Below are 16,613 nucleotides of genomic sequence, written 5' to 3' on the forward strand. Positions count from 1 at the left end.
AACACTAGAGTAATCTATGTTACTAGTCATCTCCTTGATTTAACTGAGCGGATTGGAGTAAAATGGAAAGCTCTCGGTATCAGCAAAAGAATTCTGTATAACTATCCGGTGTCTGCAGAGGAATCACAGACTGAGGCTGGCATTGTCCTTGGTCATTCTGGCAATTTTGCACAACAGTAGTAAAGACATGGGAAAGAAGAAGTGGAGCAAATTGAATGGACTGGAAATAGACTGTAAATACCGGCTTTTCTTCTGTAAATGCTTTTTTTTTTTTCTAATCATCCTTTAAAGTAAAGAGAACAGTTCTGGGAATAAACAACCCATGTTGCTGTGAGTAATTCAAGGAGAGACCGAGAGGTATATTATCCGTTCCATGAGTTTCTCTCGCCACGCATATGTTCTTTGGAAGTCAAACCGAGGTGCTGCACAAAGCCTGCAACTCCAGTCCACAGCTAAAGAAAGGCTTCTCAAGCTATAGGGTCACTGCGCCACATCTACCACCAGGGCCCAAATGCTTTACCCACTCCTCGCTGCTCCAGCTAATCAACGCTTTCAGACAGGGGCCCGAAATCAGACCAGGTAAGAGCACTTTGCATTGCCGGATGCCAGCATTTTCCCATAACACAAAATGTAGCAAACCGGAGCCGGAAAAGGACGTGATGCCCTTAATAAAATGTATTTATTTATTTTCAAATGCGAAAGAACAACGAAGATACTAATAATAATACAATTCCCCAGAAATTGTAGAAGAAAACGAAAACACAAGGGAATAAAAATTTTTTAAAAAATCAATAAATTTAGAAAAACTTTAATTGTACATCAAATATCCATTTTTTTTTAAAGCGTCCCTTCCAATAATTTCCGATAAGACATGATTTTATAAAGACCGCCAAAGCAAGATTTTGAACGAAGTGTTATTTCACAGGCGCTCGACCGATAGGGAGTGTCCTGATTAAGCCGCTTTCTTTAGGACTAAGCCGAAACACGGAGCGTCAATGGCGCCACTGACCAATGCGGGGGTCGGCTGTGCAAAGACGGGAGGAAGAATTACAATTGTACTCCTTGTTCCTTTACCGAAGCAGTTTTACCATTCACAGTCGATGCTAAGGGGAGTTTTTCTACCGCATTTATAAACACACCCCGATGAGACTATCTGCACTTGGAATCTCAAAACAAATAAATAAATAACCCTCACTTCGGCCTTTTGAGAGTTTAAAATTCCTCGAAGATAATGTTGGTATATATGAATAGCATGGATTAATAAATCCCCCTGAAGAAGCCGTTTTTCAGTGAAGCAGTGGCCTCTTTTGGGGGTTCACTTTGAGAATCTGTATACTTTGGGCCGGATTTTAAGATTTACGCGCGGGCGTAGATTTGCGCGCACAAACCTACGCCCGATTTTATAACATGCGCGCACAGCCGGCACATTGGCCGGCCCCTGTCACATGGTAGGAGCACTGGATGGCCCGCCCCATTTTTTCCCTCCATGTGACAGGGGCCGGCCAATGGCACGGATACCCTGTCACATGGTAAGGGCAAAGGGCCATCGGCGCCATTTTGATTAGTGGCAGCCGACGGCCCGAGAGTGGGAGATCGCTCCCGGGACCCCCATTGGACCACCAGGTACCTGTAAAATGTTTTGGGGGTGGGGTCGGGAGGGTGGGGGAAGCAAAGGGATTAGTTTTAAAGGGTCAGGGTTGGTTTTTCGTTTATCAGCTTGGGCGCAGCCGATAAACAAAACCGCAATCGGGCCTGATGAAAAAAAACCTACATGTGAATTGGAATCTGAACTGGTTCTGGTTCCGATTCACATCTCTATTGCTCTGTCTTGCTGTTGTACCCCAGACTGTAATTGGGCTGCTTTGTGCCTCTTATGGTGCCTTGGTGGCACTTTTTGTGCTGCTTTGTTCCTTTTTTGGTGCCTTGGGGGATTTTCCTGCTATTTTTTCTGCTCCATTCCCCCTTCAAGGTGTCTTAAGATGTTGATGCCACTCTGCCTCTTGTGCTGCTTTTGAGGGTTGATGCCACTGTTGGTGGTGCCCTTTTTTGAAGCCTTGAAATGTTCTTATTTGTCTGCTTTTTCAGACGCTTCATTCAAATATTATAATTCCCTATCACCAGAGGGCTCACAATCTTTTTGTACCTGAGGCAATGGAGCGTGAAGTGACTTGCCCAAGGTCACAAGGAGTGTCAGTGAGATTTGAACCCTGGCTGCCCTGGTTCATAGCCTGCTGCTCTGACCACTAGCCTATTCCACCCCTCACTCCTTAGGCTTGTCATGCCACTTTTAGTGCCTCTTTGCCACTGTCTATGTCACACTGCCTTGGAGTTTATTCCCCCTTCTGATTGTCTTCCCACAAGTTTCATTAGAATTGATGAGAAAACCCCAATTTTGGAGTCCAAAATAGGTTGCAGTGCTTCCCTCATTGACTTTAATGGTAAAATATGATATGAATGAATAAAACGAATAAACAATGCATTTTTTCATTTGCAATAAGCTATACAAATGGAGGTAACCTACAAAATGAATATAGGAGACCACCTTGTATATGTGTCTGCCTAGTAGACAGCCAGACACATATACAAGGTGGTCTCCTATATTCTTAGAATGAACTGAGAGTACAGAGGCTTAAAACTTTGGCACAGTATGGACTTCACAAGCTTCCCTTTCACCAAGCACTTTTTGAACTGCAGGCAATACAAGAGAACTGCATGGAGACAAGCAGCTTCTCTCAAATTTGGTCTACCACGAACAGCTGGGCTGATTAAAATCAGCAGGGTGTAAGAATTACAACTCTGACGTTCATAAAAGGCCAGATCTAAAAACAGCGGGCTCACTTATGTCTTGTGCAAGCCTTTTTCCTGGTTCCCTAGTCTAAGCATAGAAATAGTGCCTGCCTGCATCATGTGTGAAGGAGGCACTGAGAACATCTTCTAAAGCCAAGGGCTCTGCCAGTTTCACCGTGGCTCCTAACTTGGAGCTCTCCCTTGTTTTTCTGGCCGGCATCTTAACAAACACACATTAAGGAGAAACAATGATGCTTCATTAGAGAATGTAAACTCATTAGAGAATGTGAACTTTTGTACAATGTAGAAGCTAACACCTGCTATTTACTGTCAGACACATGAGGCCTGATTCTATGCGAAAAGACCAGGATGCATCAGGCACAACTGGGATGCATTTTTTGTTTGTTTGTTTGTTTTAATGATTTCAGATGAACCTGTCTTTCTGACATGCCAACTGACTGCAATCAACACTGCACTAATGTTCACCAAAATCTCCTGGCTCCCTGTAAGCTTACATGCAATATCAAATTTTATGGAAATGGTGTACATTTTAGGCTGCTGATGCCAGGACTGCCAGCTCATAAGCACTGAGCCGCCAGCTAGTTACAGCACAGGACTTAGGTATGAAATCTCACAGCCCTGCCAGCCCCTCCTTCCAACTGACGCACACACACACACTCTCTCCACATGCATAGATTCCAAGTTATTTTGGAGCAGGAACCTTGGCAGGGTACTTGCTATTTGTCATATGCACACAGTACAGTGTGAATTTGTAGCATTTTCTAAGTCATATGTATCATTTAGTACATTACTAGTATTGGTCTGTACTCCTGAAGCACAATTTAGCCTCAGAAAACATTAAGCTTCTGTATACAAAAAATGTTCCAGGAACAGTCAATCTAATACGCCAATTGCACTCTCCTCCATGCAAAACCTTAAGCCTCTCTGTTTTTGAATAAAGAAGATACAGTCTTTGTTGAAATCAAGCTATGCAGAAAGCTTTTGAGTCTTCATGAAGAGTATTCATTATGCTCGTAGTCTTGGTGCCTCCACCTCGCCAGCAGCTGAAAGGAGATAATCACTGGGCTTCTGGCTATTCTGCTGCTTTTGCACATGAAGATCAAATCTGAAATTTTTTATATCACCTACTGAGGCAAGATTGAGCCATTTTTTATCTCCTGACAGCCTTTGTAAAATAGCTACCATCTAAGAAATCTTTAGCTGCAGGTTGATAAATTTATCAATTATCGTTTTCAAAATTTGACGGATAACTCATCCCATTTATTCAATAGGTGATTTTCTGCAGCTCTGCCAATGTTAAGTAGCATATAAAATACTCTTGTCTTTTTTGTCATCATTAAAAAAAAAAAAAAAAAAGGCTATTTAGAAGTTATCAAGGATCCAAATAACGTATTCACCAATGTAATTGCTTGGAATGGTTTCTACTTGCCGGTGTGACATTTTTCCCCTTCAAAGGACATTTGCATCTGGAGGTGAAGGCAATTTTTAAACTCAAGGCAGGGAACACCTGGAATTGCTATTGCTCATTTTTACCAGCTACTGACAGTTCTTAAACTCTTGAATACTAAGATAGCTCTTTAATTTCCTAAGGGAATCCAGTCAACTCAAGACAGCCCTGCTTTCACATAATAGCAGCTTCCAGCAGTGAGCCCGTAGGATTTTGTCCATATCTACATTGCAAAGCTGATTTAAGGCGCACATATGGGATAAATCAAAACATAAAATATTCCATCTTGGTCAAAACCTATTTTCCTTTTAATTTAATGCTCCTCCCCTTTCTTTGTGTTGCCCTAACTCGTCATTTCAAGTCTTCCCTTCTTTTGATATTCTATGACATGGAAATAGAGCAGAAAAAAATTAGAATATGAAAGCAACTTGACCTGAATAATACAGTACATTTACTTAGAAATCTCTCTTTGAAGTAGAAGGGAAAGATTCATCTTTGCTGGAGGAGGGTTCACAAACCTCAAACAATTACTCCAATAGACTTCTTGTCTTCCCGTGTATAAATGTTTTTGCTATGGTTTGGTTTTTTTTTTTTTAAATCAACCAACAGGAGAGACATATCCTCTTGCAGACGAAGCACTTCAAATGTAGGCGTATTACGCATGGACACACACATGAAAAATTTGACATCACCTAATGGGCCTTAGGGCCTTATAAAAAAAATCTATATGTAAACAGTTGCCTTTCCAAGGACGCTTTGAACTGAAACTGTAAACCTCATGCTTAGTCTCCACGTCCAGTTCTGTTTCATTAAACTCCTATTTGCTTTAAACTAAGAGTAAAGAACCAGGAAATAAGTATAGCGAATAAATAAATAAATAAGCCATGCCCCAGGAGCATGTACAATGTCTTCTACATTCAGTCTCCAGCAACATCTATCAACAGAATTTCCCATAATGAGCCCCATAAGAACTGGTAAGTGTTTTGTTTTGTTTTTTTTACTTCCTTGCTATCTTCAAGTAATGTCAACCAAAATGCTACCTTTTCTCTGGAATCTAGGTCCTCTGTCATGTACCATGCAACAAGTGTGATCGATTGCCGAGTAACGTACTTTGTTTGAATGGAGACTCAATCCATCGAGTTGAAATCATGTCTAACCGCCCTCTTTTGGGTAATTCTTTATTTGAGTTGATCTAAAGGAAGGCAAAAAAAAAAAACCCCACCCTAACAATCTTCTGAACCTTAACCATTTGTAGTTGCCAGGTTAAAAAAAGAAAAAGTTTCCTGTCTCCAAAAAAGGGGAATGTAGTAAATTTCTAGATGAGTACCTTCCATTTGTGTAGGCATTTGAAACTGAACGAACAAAACCCTACAGCTTAAGTAAAATGGTCATCGGCACATCCAGGATGCCAGCAAATTCCAAGAGATAACATAAGCACCTTTCCATTGCCATGAGAGCACACTCAAAGGTGAATTTTCAAAAGCTCCGCACGGAAAAAACAGCACTTGCGCATGCAAATTAGCGTATATGCGAGTATTAGCTATTTTAAAAACTTCAACACACGTGTAAATCAGGGTTCGCGAGTACATGTGCACGTGCAGAAAAGGGGCAGGCCAGGGAATGGCCCAACATTTATGTGAGAAAGTTATTTCATAAGCAATTTATGCATATAAATGTTGTACCTGACTCGCGCATACTTACTCCTGCTCAATATCTGATGTAAATGATCGAAAACATCGTAAAAGTGGAGGGCTTTGGGTGAAATAGGGGGACTTCAGGCTGAACAGCCAGGAAGGTCTTCACAACCTGCAGATGGACTGGAACTGGTGGATTAATTAGTAAAACTGGTTATTTAATTGCCGCACACATGTTGGAAAATCCCCTGACTTAACGTGTGTAAAAGCTGTCTTACGGGGAATAAATGCGGGTAAAATCTACTCGCGTATCCCTTTAAAATTTGAAGTACAAATACACGGGTAAATCATATGCGCGCACTTATCAGACATGGAGAGTGTGGGTATTTTAAACTAGACCTGCTTCTGAGTTTAATTCTGAGTTATCACATGGAAAATTTTACAGTTATTATTAATGTAAAATATAAGCGCCTTTTTTAATGGTTAGAGAAAGTATACACGTTACTGCATTACAATACACATACTGTATGTACTGAAAAATTGCATAATTTCGGAGGAGAAATACGCAGAGTTTTATAAACTGTATGGCTTGGCTCCTGCCGCACACTTTATAAAATACTAGCTTACATCTTCATGTGTCCACTTATACGTGCAAATGGTGTATTGTGGACGATTTTGAAAGTTTGGCTGTAAACACGGAGCCAGATATTTTACAAAATATATACATACGCTGCTCTGAAAACACTTACTTGCGTGCATACGTGGAATCATCAGTTTGCCGATACCATCGGCAGATCTTCTAAGCACCCCTCCCAACCAGCCTCCATCCTCAAATCACCCCCTTCTCCCCAGCAAGCCAGGACCTCACCCTGCACCATCTCCAGAAGTGCCGCTGCCAGCACTGCAAGCCTGGAGTTGCACAGGGCCTCGCGTTCTTGTGCGGGGTCCCACAAGACAGACCACGGCGCAGCACGGGAAGAGAGGCATGTGTACGACTCAAACTCAAACTTCTAGGACGCTGCGGCAGAAAAGTTGATCAGGCCAGGGCGTCCCACCCCATCCCGACGCCTATGGTATCACCAGACACAACCTGATGGGGACATTTATTTCTTTTGTCCTTTTATAGCTTCACTCAGGGTTTCATATTTTCATGTTAACCGTTTTAATGAATTTTTATCCCACTTTTCCAAATGAAGCTCAAAAACAAATGACGGAATTATTTAAACTAAGGTACAATAAGCCTGAGTACCTGAGGCAATGGGAGTTAAAGTTCGGGATGTGTTTTTGTTGTAAATGAAATCTATTTCACTTTTAAAACAAAATAAAATGAGAAAAAAAAAAAGTTCATTCATTTTTTTATTTCATTTTAAAATTAAGCCCCACCCCTCCCACAAACACAAACATGAAAAGCCCTCTCGTGCCCTCTGCTTGCAGCCTCTTACCCCATCAGTTGTGACTTCATGGGGCAGGAGCAATCCCCTGCTCCACAAGGGCAATGATAAAGAAAACAGCCCTGGCCGACCCGAGACCAACACCATTTTGGATGACAAAATTTCAAAATGGCGCCAGCCTCTGGATCCCTTAGGAGATCACAACGAACTTAAATTCCCCTATAAGTCACTACAGTTTTCTGGGTCAGACGTTTTCCCACTGTCTGCCTCATGTCAGTGCATATTTCAGGGAATTAAACCAACATTGCAGCCACATACCTGGATAATATTTTTTTGCAAGTAGCCAAATCTGAAAACATGGCTGAGCTACTACCCAGCTATATAGCAGCTGCACAAATAATGTGAATGGGTTCCACGGATAATACCTTCCCTCCGGTCTATTGCGGTAATTGCATTGTTACCTTCTGGTGCATTTCTTGCTTGACTTGGGCCCATGGCTCTGCCCAGTCCTACCGTTTAGCTCAGCCTGTCCATCACTAAGAATGAATGCACAGAAAAATGATTCCACCAAGTTCACACATTCCCTCCCACCAGTATGGTAATTCCTATTTTAAAGTGCATTTCCACTTTAAATGTTTTTTTTTCCCCCCATTAAATGCTAGGTGAAAGCTATTGCAAAAATCACTGATAGATCATAAGCACTATTATTTTGAGTACACGACTGATGTCAAATCCACTTTCACATTTTGAATCATTTCTGTATGGATTCTTGCTATCAAGTGTCGAGGCTGCTGGTATTTATTTATCGCTGCTGAATTTTGGTTAATATTTCAGGCATACAGAGGAGGTGAAATGCACACTTTACATGTTGTTCCTACCCACTGATTCAAGCAGCATATTGAGAATCTGAGATAATTGCTATCCTAATCCTGCAAAAAACACTTAGCCAGCTGTCCTATCGAGCCTGTGCCGGTAAGGCAATTACACCTGTGACTGGTATCTGAGATAGGGAAGAACTGAAACAAATTAGAAAAGGAAGAGTTTTAAGCAGGCTAATGGTATTTCCTCTTTCATTCTTCATAATTTTATTTCAAGCAGAGTTCTCTTATTCCAGAGAAACTCATTGACGCTCACGAGGCTATCGCCCTCATGTCCTGACTTGCCAACAGCTGAGCACTGATGTTCCAAAAATGTTATCAAAGTGGGAATGCGGACAATGTCAGATTTCAGTCTGTTGAGCTACTGACCTCGTTTGCTTGGATTTACTGTTTGAGAATGAATGAAGAAATTTGCAAAGATGGGATTCTCATCTCTTCTTCCGATGGGGATGTGTTGAGATGTATCTTCCCCTCCAGTGCACCCGGCAGTAAGAGGCAAAGCAAGTGACTCTGTCCTGGCAAAGACAGGATGACGTCTAGGTTTTGGTGTTTTCCAGGATACTTTGGGAGAAGAGGTTGGAAGGCTGGCAAGACAGGAGTCCAATCGTCTTCACTCGGACTCTGCAGAACTGAAAAGTTACAAGCAACCAGCATCAAGCACCAATTCTCAATTCCTAGAGAGTGTGAATGCATTTAATAGGTCAAAATACAAGATGAAGAAATGATCTACACAAATCCTCCTTGCCTGTGATCATGGAGAATACAACTCTGTCTTATGAGAATTTTATGTGTACATATAGTTAAAATGGTTTGCTCTATGCATAATTTAGGAACTTATACATTCAAATACAATAGTAACATAGTAATGATGGCAGAAAAAGACCAAAATGGTCCATCTAGTCTGCCCAGCAAGCTTCCCAAGGTAGAACTGCCACTCCTTGCAGGCTACCCCTAAGCTTTATATATGTACAAATAAGTGTGCTACTTACTTTTCATTAGCATTATCCAATACTTTTTTTTAAGGAAAATTTGACACCCATCCATTTTTTGCCCTGGTTTAGGATACAGCACCAATCTAATTGTCTAATAATGTTATGTAAATGAAAAGAATTTTGGTGAAGTAAGAATCACATACATCAGCTGCCAGACTTTTTTCCAGTATGAAAGGGTCCACGAGACTGGGATGTACCTAAAGAATGTTTTTTCCCACCTGGTAAATGAGAAGTTATCTTCAAGGCTAGCACTTGAATTAACGAGCTTATTGTATCAAGGCACATCACAAGAAGCAGGGAATTGCTCATCCATCATGTGCAAGCCTTAGGATGCCTTCTGAAAAACTAGAAAGTTACTTGAATGCCCTTCCAGTAGAGTTTAACAGGATGCAGCCTCACATGAACATCTTTTAATTGCAGAGGAAAAGACCATCAGGGCAATTACATTTTCCAGGCTTTCAAATTTCCAATAGAGTTAATATACAGATATCCTTTGTTGAGCATAATAATTAAAGCAGCCCTTGAGATGCTAATTTCTCCTGCTTAAGTCCCACTGTCTGTTTTCGTATACAGACTCTTAGAAAGCAAAGACCTTTCGCTCAGGTAAAGTGGCCCGCTCAATTGGTGCCGAAACCCAACTTTTTAAGATAGCTTCTAAATCCTCAAACTGGTCCTCTCTGAGATGAGCGCATTTCTAACAGGTTTCTAGAATATTTGGTTTCCTAAATCTTACACAAAGCTCACAGATCTGTTTGTGTCTCTTGACTAGACTGTAAGTTCCACAGAGCAAGGGCTGTCTCTTATCTGTGCAAGTGCAATACTGCCTTGCAGTACTATACAAATGAATAATATTTATTATTATACATTCTGCAGAACCACAAATAAATAGCCACTGAAACTGCAGGACTGGAGCAACATCTCATGACAACATGGAGTTAAGCTGCAGGCACTATCCCTGTCGGGAGCTCTCATCGACTCCACTGTTGTCAGAAGCCAGCACGAGCATGTAATTGGGGGCAGAAGTCAATCTCACATTGCATTTCTCCTTCAGCGTTTTTTTTCTCTCTCTCTTTCTCTCACTTCACTTCAAGAACTAATTATTATTAATATTATTGTCATGATTTGTATAGTACATAGATGAACGTAGCGCTGCACGAGGACACATAAAACTAAAAGACTATAGAGCAAACACTGAAAAAAGATTATAATTGGTTATGATGGAGGTTTTTATTTCACATTCTTAAGAGTTCATAAGCGCAAACACAGAAACAGAAAAGACAATATACTCTGAATGATAATAATAATAATAATAATGAGTTGCACAGAAGTACAAAAATAGCAATAAAACAGAATCGCAACCTGTTTGTTCCTTCAAAAATACCCAATAAGGTCTACTTGACAAAGAGAAAGAAAAGATTAGGTAAGACAGGATAAAAGAGAGGAAGGAGGTGAGTTTGAGAACTGCACCCATGTTTTATAGTTTGATTTGAGGTGTTGGCAGCTCCTGTACTTCATCTTGTTTTGCTGGTCCTCTAAAAGATGTCACAAAGTACTAAAATTCCAAGGGGCAGATATCAAAATGAAAAAAGCTGAGCTCCTAAATTTAGGCACCTATTTTCAGCTGAACTTAGGAGTTTATGTTTTCAGCTGAAAATTCACCTAAATTTAGAAGCCTAAAATTTAGGATTTCTATTCATCTTCCTATATTTAGGATTGTAAATAAGGTGCCTGGTTTTACAAATCACTGCTAAGTTCCTACTTTTGTTTGCCTGCCCTAACTCCACCCCTGTGGCCACCCACTTTTTAAGTTCCTCAACGTAGGAGTCTAATGAAAGTAGGAGCCTAAATTTAAACACTCAGCCCTAGTACATTTTCAAAAAGGGTCAATTTAGGAGCCTAACTCCAAACGTTAGGAGCCTAACCCTTTGAAAATTGGTCCCCCAAATTTCTCCAGGAACAATTTGGCTGTAACATGCCACCAACCATGGGGTCTTGTATCTCACGGTTCTGGGCCCAGCGCTGTGTCCTGTGACTTGCTGGGGGCCTTCCAGCATGGTTCCCTGCATCCTGCTTCTCTGCTGCTCTGAGTGGCGCGGACTGATGACATCAGCACTGCTCTAGCATAAAAGAAATCTCATTCCGCTGGGTAGGTGCCTGAGCATCGTTCCTCTGCGTCTGTTGTTCCTGATTCCAACTACCATTTGAGACCTGACCTGGTTCCTGACTCTACTTTTGCTGCCTGCTCTGATTCTGGCTGGTCTTCCACTTCCAAATGGACTCCACCTGCCTGACTACATCTCTGCCTCACGATTCTGTACCGAACCTCAGCCCTCACAATCCCAAGGTGCGTTCTCCCAAATTTGTGATACCATCTACTAGAACTGCACCACTTAAAAGGAAAGGCAAGCAAATTCAAGGCATGCACAGTTGTTTAGAACAACATAGAAAACACAGACAACATTTGTTGTTTCATGTTGTGTCATTTTCCATAAAAAATGACAAAAAAATTAATTTCAAATGTTTGGGAATTGTGTGATATATGTTTTTAGCCGTGTGCTAAAAATGTACAAACAAAAAAAAAAAAAAAAAGAAACAAAAAACAAAACAAAAGTATTCCCATTCGCATCCCTAACAAATTCAAGTAGGTCAGAATACAGAAACGAATAGTGTGAATGATGCAGGCTTGTGAGAAAAAGCTTTTTTGGCAGCATAACAATCTTTTTTCTGCCAGATATTGTTTTGGTCTGTTTGGGATTTTTTTTTAATTGATGCAGATTGCCCCTTCTTATACAATATAAATATAGACATGATGGCAGAAAAGGACCAAATGGTCCATCCAGTCTGCCCAGCAAGCTTCCCATGGCAGTATGTGCCACGCCATGCAGGTTACCCCCCATGTATCAGTCAGTTTTGCTTGACGTGCTTTGCTTATGGACTGGGCCATAGAAGCAGTCCTATGTTTTTCCCCTAATGTCTGCGCATCAGTACCCCAGACTGTAACAAAGTCATGAGTCATGTTGGTTGTCTCTGAATCCATATTCCTCTTTCCTTCCACCCCCACCCCCTCTCTCTCAAAGCAATGTATTTATTTTCTTTAGTTATTTTATATACTGTCGTTCCAAATGACGATCGCAAAAGTTTACAAGAATAACATTCATAATTTTGTTCTACACGTATTGTGGGAAGACATCTGCTTAGGTCAACATGAAATGTTGGTATAACATATTTTGATAGTATATACTTAGGTCAACACATATTTAGGTACAGTACATACTTTGATATAATACAAAGAGTGGTCATGTGAGTCTATAGTAATGTACTTAAATGCCATAGGTAGAGATATGTGGTTATAGTCATGAGATTCTTTCATTCTCTCGTTATTTAATAAAGTCTTTGTCCTTGTTAATATTACTCTACATTCTGATAGGGTTAAGTTGAGTAATAGGCATTTTTAAATAGCCAAGTCTTTAGTTCTAGTTGGAAACTCTTTTTTTCTGGGATCATTCATGACGACTCTGGTAGCGAGTTCCATAATTTAGGACCTGCTATGGAAAACACACAATCTCTTATGTGCTTCAGGTGGGTATAGTTAATAGACCTTTGTTTTGGGATTTTAGAGTTCACTGTGGTGCATATGCTTAGGTGTAACACCTATCAGTCCAGGGTTATCATTGTGGATGATTTTAAATATTAGCGTTTTGCATCAGGACCCAGTGCAGTGCAATTGGCAAGGGTGTGATATGATGAAATTTCCTCGTTCCTAATAGGAGTCTCGCAGCAGCATTTTGCATTGCATCAAAAGTATCAAGACTTATTGGTGAAGGATAGAAATTCCATGGCTTCTGTTAAGGGCAGTAACTGCTGCTCTGTGTAGGTTACCCCCTTGCTTATCAGCTCCCCAGACCGCAAAAGTCTGAGCCCTCATTGGTTACTGCCTGAACCTAATTCCCCTTGCCATTGAAGCAGAGAGCAATGTTGGAAGTGCATCAAAATTATCAAGGTTTATTGGTTAAGGGTAATAACCGCCACACCAGCAAGTTACTCTCTTTTCTTCATTTCCATCCTCTGGCATTTAGGGATCCACAGTGTTTATCCCATGCTCCTTTGAATTCTTTCACTGTTTTTGTCTTCACCTCCTCCGGAGGAAGGGCATTCCAGGCATCCACCACCCTGTCCGTGAAGAAGCATTTCCTGATGGCGGTTCTGAGTCGTCCTCCCTGGAGCTTCATTGTCAATGTCAGTTAAAATGGCCGCTTAGCTCTAAATTAATTAATTATGGGCCTATTGATCAAAGGGCTTTATCCGGTTGTGTGCCTGTATGGAAAGAAAAGGCATCTTGCCCTTAGTTTTCTGACTGCTGTAGCTCCAAGAGCCCACTGATTTCTCTTCAGCCTGAGCAGCTGTGTAACTGCCGGAAGCTGCCCTAAGTCTGCATTTTCAAGGGCTAGAAGAGGGGTTTCTCAACCCTGGTCCTCAAGGGCCATAATCAGGTCTGGTCTTCAGGATATGAAATTCAGCCCTGGTTTTGGAGTGAGAATAGACATATACCTAATAAATCTTCATTGTGATTATCCAGAAATGTGAGCCCGTTTATAGCCCCCAAGGAAACTGACTTCATAAATTCATCACAAATGTCCGTCTTTCTATCCCACCACTGCACACTGCTTTCTACAAAAAAAATAAGCTTTTGAGTTATTCATTCAATTTCTGCCACACTTAGTAGGGCACTCAGTGACCTTGTCACCCCCAACTTACATTCTCGGTTTCTTTTTATTTCCTATTCAGAAACAGGCCAGTTCAGTTCAGCTGAAATCACAGGCCAGTCAAAGCACATTGCAATGTCATCAAGCATTCCACTGATTGATAAAAAGTATTTTGAAAGCTGCCTTGCCCTCAGTAGCAAAGAGGGAAATTAATCATCATGAAATGTTCACACCCTTCCTTTTTTTTTTTTTAAACTGAAATATTGACAACACCTCCTCACTGTGAGCCAAACCTTCCCTTCTCCCCTTCACACCCTCCCCCCCCCCCCTGCAATAAGCTTAGGCATCCTACCCCCTTTGTTGGGCAAATGGTCTCTCCAGTCAAAACCTTGGCTATTCCTCACTGCTAACAACCTTGAAAATACTGTATTACAATCCTTCACACCTCACTGGTGACTGTTAAAAAGAGATACGCATGGATTCAAGATGGCGGCTAAGCACTAACGGCATGAGTTTTTCCTCTCATACATAATTGTTGTCTGTTGCCCTCAAAATGTCCCATACTGGCCGCAAAAGGAGGGCAAAGGAAAGGACTTACCCTGGGATTCCTTCTGGGCAGCCCTGTGTCGGCCCTCGGATGGCCACGTCGTTCACGGGGCAGTTACATCGGGAGTGGAGGTGCTGGGGGTTGAAGCTGTAGGAAGAGGACAAGCTTCTCTCCCTCCACCCCCCCCCCGACTCATTCATCTGTCTCTGTTCCCGATGGTGAGAACCACACCAGCCAACCTTGCTGCAATCTGGGACCCGGATGAGCACCTGGAACGGGCACATGCTGACGACGCTGCCGGCCCTGAGTTCCTGACAGGGAGCACACCGACGAGGGGCGACATGGAGTTTTCCACAGTAAGGTGACCTGATTATCAGCCTTGAGAAGGCAGAATATGGAAGATCTCTTATCTTCAGCTCCAGCTTTGGAGGTCTCGCCTCTACATCTCGGCAGTTTTCTCTGGTAAGACCTGCACAGATGACATTGGACACTATTTGGGAAGCAATTAAGGGCCTTGGTAATTCTATTACAGCCCAGCTAAACTCTCTAGTTCTGAAATGCAACAATAATTACAATTGACTACAAATATTGGAAACCTCCAATTAAACAGGAAATGGGGGTCCATTAAAGTTTTTCAGGAATCTCTTACAAAAGAAAATACTTTGGTGCTGAATAAACTTGAAAATTTAGAGAACTTAGCACAGGGGAAGAAAAGAAACTCTGTTTTGTTAATTTTCCCAGAGTATCTTACATTTTGCTTAAACGATATCTGGTTGAAGTATTGAAGGTTCTGGAGCAAGCAGTTCCTCCAATTTCTAAAGCTCTAAAGCTCCAATTTCTAAAACTCTAAAGCTCCAATTTCTTTTTTTTTTTATAATTAACATTTTTATTGAAATGTAGAGCAACAAGCAACATGAACATAGACTTAGAAGTAGTCAAGTAATAACAAAATTCATGTGCAAACCATTGATCTATCAGTCAAATAATGTCATTAAATGCACCGTCATACAATATCCTGTGTTCCCCTCCCCCCCCCCCCCATGTTGAAGATAAGGAAGTAAGTAAGAGTGGGAGATTCTCTAGGCAGTGTTGGAGCACTCTATACGGCCAACCCTTCTGCTCGTTTCCGGATCTGCCAGGTTCGAAATGGGAGCCAAACCTTCTGATTGGATCCCCCCGATACAGGTCGGCATGGATTCTGATGAACATGTGTAAGGCTCAACGTATGGAGCCTGGGATATATGTTCTCAATTAGCAGGGGACCAGCCATCTTCCAATCCCGGGCAACCACACACTTTGCGGCTGCCAAGATATAGGTAATAAGTTTACCCTGAGCTTGAGAGACATCTAGGGGTAAATTCAGCAAAACATGATCCGGAGAGAGGATTACCTCTATCCCCAAAATGTCTCTGATTAGATTCGTTATGGAACCCCAGAAGCTGGTCAGGTAGGGACACGTCCACCACATGTGGTAAAAAGTACCCAACTCCCCGCACCCCCTCCAACACCGCGGGTCGTAAGTGCTCCTGTACTTGTGGATCTTGGAGGGCGTGCAATACCAGCGCAAGAGAATCTTATAGCGATTTTCAGCTAATTGGGATTGCGGAACTCCCTTCTTAGTGTACAAAAAGACCTGATCCCAAGTCTCATCCGCAAAAGTACGGTCGAGATCTCGTTCCCAGGCCAACATGAAAGCGGGTTTGCTCTCGGGATCTCTATTGAGATAATTGTACATCTGAGACATGGCTCTCCTCAGGGTGTCTGCTTGCTCACACCAAACCTCCATCTGTGTCTTCCCCTTAGCTAAATCCCTCCCCACCTGCTCCGATTGGAAGAAATGCCGTACCTGTAAGTACTGATACACATGCAATGGCGATAAATCATAAGATGACAGCAAAGAAGGGAACGCAACCATACCCTCCAGCCCCCAAAGCTGCCCACAGCTATGAATCCCTTTCTCGTCCCATATCCGGAAAGCCTTAGCGGAGCCCCCTAGGGGAAACAGACTATTGTGATATAAATTCGTGCTATAAAAATATCGTCTGTCCCCCGTTAAGCGATTTTTCCATTTCTCCCATAACGATAATGTGTGCTGAGTTGTGGGTGAGAAAAGGCGTGGAGACTGTTGTGTGTGTCTGGGTTGCCAAATAAGGGAGCCCAAGGGAACTGTACCCGCTTGTAATTGCTCTATCACGGCCCACGGTTTCAGCTCG

At 41.9% G+C, this 16,613-nt stretch overlaps 1 protein-coding gene across 1 annotated transcript in view; it reads right to left on the reverse strand.

Annotated features, from left to right (window-relative positions):
- Positions 1-7,350: 7,350 nt before the first annotated feature.
- Positions 7,351-16,613, reverse strand: part of TRRAP (transformation/transcription domain associated protein) — a 252,240-nt gene continuing 242,977 nt past the window's right edge. The window contains exon 73 of the mRNA XM_029576431.1: positions 7,351-8,787. The gene's annotated coding sequence lies outside the window, so the exon portion shown is untranslated. The remainder of the gene's footprint in view (positions 8,788-16,613) is intronic.

This window comes from Rhinatrema bivittatum, chromosome 14, assembly GCF_901001135.1.
Source record: "Rhinatrema bivittatum chromosome 14, aRhiBiv1.1, whole genome shotgun sequence".
NCBI lineage: Eukaryota > Metazoa > Chordata > Amphibia > Gymnophiona > Rhinatrematidae > Rhinatrema > Rhinatrema bivittatum.